We start from the raw sequence: 3,017 nt of genomic DNA, 5'->3' as shown, positions 1-3,017 counted from the left end.
TCAATTTAATGATCGTACATGGGGGGGCTTATTAGCGTTACGTAATCTTATTTTGTTCGTATAAACGAAATTAATGTACCTACTGTATAGAAAAATTTGCAATTGGGGGGAAAATTTTACTTTAGTGATGAGGTTTGGCCGTTTTTTTCGACTAATTGCATCGTATTAGTGTTGAAAATTTAAGCTTTTTTAGAATAATAGAAATAAATTTTTACCTTGCAGAGCTGATGGACACTTCAACACTCAACAGGGTGTGGCTTCAGGTTCGAAATGAAGTTTGTGCTTTTATAGTTAAAGATGTCAAATGATTGATATTTACCTAACTTTACTCTTTTGAATTTTTTACGAGTAAACCATAGAATAATTCTGCAATAATTAAAATAGTTGTATTTAATAAAATCATAACCTCTTGAGTACGTGATGTTAATAAGTCCCCCAGGTATGATCATCAAATTGATAGAAATAGATAGAGATCACCTTAGTGATACGTTTTCAATTAAAAAATTTGTGGCAGAGGTTTTAAATTTTCCACAATTTTAATTAAAAGTTTAGTTTATTTTCTGGAAATCTGGTATTATTTTATGTCTATTTCGTCATACTTAAGTTGGCGAAATTGAAAAATTTTATGTGACAGTTATTAATTTATAAACAAATGTGAGTTTTATTGGAGGTTATGTTAACTTCTTCGTCTACAAAATTGAAATATCCTGGGTTTAACGTGTATATTAACAGTTTTTAATGTAATGAAAGTAGTATAATAGATATAATATACAATACAATTTAAGGTTTCGTTCGACAAATAAGCGATACTTCCATGTTACTTGTGGATACACTCTAATAACACCACTTTAAGAAGTGTATACAGTTTAATCTCTTGAATGCGTTAGGGAAGAAAAATATCGCAGAAAGTGATAAAGATCGATTTCTTTGTATCGATCACCGAGGGGGGAAATCCGGACGTATTTTTGATGGATCGCCTGTATAGTGATCATCGATTAATTTGAAACGTTTTTTTTGTATAAATCGCTGCTTAGTATACACAGCCTTATACGGTCGAGAGGGAGAGGAATATCTTTTTCTACTACTACCTTAGAATCACGTCATACTTGCTTCTTTTTTAACAACAGAATCTCGCCTATTCTCTGCTAGTGAAGTGGAATAATTTCATTCTAGCTCTTGTGATGGTGGAATGAGCACATGTGGCGACATCTAAAACAGGACATCCTAAACCACAATTCTTAAACTGTCAAAATTTTAATTACGCTTGCGCCAGATATTAAATTTTAAGGACCGGTAGCGCGAAAATGAATAGCAGTGGCCAGTGAGGATTTAATGGAACTTTCAAATACTCCCCCGGAAATCACCGTGGAAGCAGAACACGCAAAAAAATTTACTTCCGGACAAACTAAAAGTGTACGAACATACATACAGCAAATTTTTGGAGTGGAGGACAAGAAAAAAACCAACTCATTTTCAGAGAACGTAGTGCTGACTTACTTTAGCAAACTATCACAGGAAATTAAAGCATCCATATTGTGGAAAACGTATTCCATGCTGTGCTCTACGATACTTTTGAACAATAATGTAGATATAAGCAGCTATGCTAAGTTGCAGGCCTTGTTAAAAACGCAATCCAGCGGCTATTTCCCTAAAAAGTCAAAAATTCTATCAACGAGCAAAGTAAAAATGTTTATTCAAAAAGCAACCCCGACAGTTCATATCTACTATAACATTACACGTTCAAATCGTTACTCGTTACATCATATCTATTTTACATTTACAGGTTGCTCTTATAGTTGGCATTAGTGGTGCTTGTCGTAAGCACGAATTGTGGAACATAAAAATCGGTGGACTTAGGTGGAACTGTAATTAGAATACCCAATACGAAAACTAATGTACAACGAAAGTTTACAATTACGAGGGACCCGTACGTTGGTATACCTACAACCAAACATCAAGTTGCATATTCTACAATGAATTAATGTACCTCACTGCACTATACAAAAAGAACATCCATATCCAAACAGTTAACGTTGTTGGTCATCCAGAACACATTTCCTCCAGGAAGTTTTAAAACTAACCTAAAATATAATGCTCACTAAAATGTTACCTACACTCGTAGATACCTTACATACAAATTTTTCGAGTAGTGCTATGATGTTTATTTCTAATTTGCATCCATAACGTCCTCTTTGTAGCATTTTGTATTTGAATTTATACACATCATGAATTACATTCCGGTCGCAATCTCGAATACGTTTATCGCTTATGTTTATCTAAATCTAAATGATCCACGCCGATACACTGCGCAGGACAGGACACATTCAATCAATGTGCACATTTGTAAATAATATCACAGAAAAGTTAGTATTCCTTTTCTGGGATAATATTGAGGGAAGAGAAATTGTCGAGGAATTTGTTTATACAGCCATTTAGACAAATATCTGTCAAATATGCCACAGGGATCTGTTATACCAACCCACCGTACATAGACGTCCATGATGATACTAATGTGTGAATTGTCTATAGTTAACCCTGCTTGTTTTACATATTTTGCAAAAATTCGTCGTAGTAGTAGAAAAAATTATGTCTATTACTTGTAAGGAATAGGTATTCAACGCTCGTGGAACCGTCACACTCGCCTTCGGCTCGTGTGACGAACTTTCCACTCGCGCGGAATACACTCTATTCCATACTCGTTATAGAATATACTATTCGCAGTTTCCTTAAAAAAAACGGGTCACCCCTAATCTTACGACTCATTCGGTATATGTGTTTTTATAAATATGCATAAATGTATATAATCTATGGTTTACGATTTTTTGTCTGTCATTTCGATTATTGGTAAACATCATCGAATACAGTAAACGTCAATAACTTTATAAGTAGGTAAGTACTATTTATTTATACTTTACATTATGTACACAAAGTAGTTATTTATGGTAAAAAATGATGATGGCATTGTTTATGTTGAATACAAAACTTTTCGTAGGTATATTATTATAAACTTTTCTTGT

At 33.6% G+C, this 3,017-nt stretch overlaps 1 long non-coding RNA gene across 1 annotated transcript; it reads right to left on the bottom strand.

The window, feature by feature from the left end:
* Positions 1–795: 795 nt before the first annotated feature.
* LOC116160118 lies at positions 796–2,554 on the bottom strand. Its single transcript, XR_004143142.1, has 3 exons — positions 2,132–2,554; positions 1,988–2,081; positions 796–1,941 (listed from the first exon to the last, which is right to left on the bottom strand). It is a non-coding gene; the product is annotated as an uncharacterized LOC116160118 (long non-coding RNA).
* Between the last annotated feature and the right edge of the window lie 463 nt (positions 2,555–3,017).

The sequence above is a fragment of the Photinus pyralis genome, unplaced genomic scaffold (genome assembly GCF_008802855.1).
Source record: "Photinus pyralis isolate 1611_PpyrPB1 unplaced genomic scaffold, Ppyr1.3 Ppyr1.4_LG1, whole genome shotgun sequence".
Classification (NCBI taxonomy): Eukaryota; Metazoa; Arthropoda; class Insecta; order Coleoptera; family Lampyridae; genus Photinus; species Photinus pyralis.
This window is presented reverse-complemented; position numbering and strand designations above follow the sequence as displayed.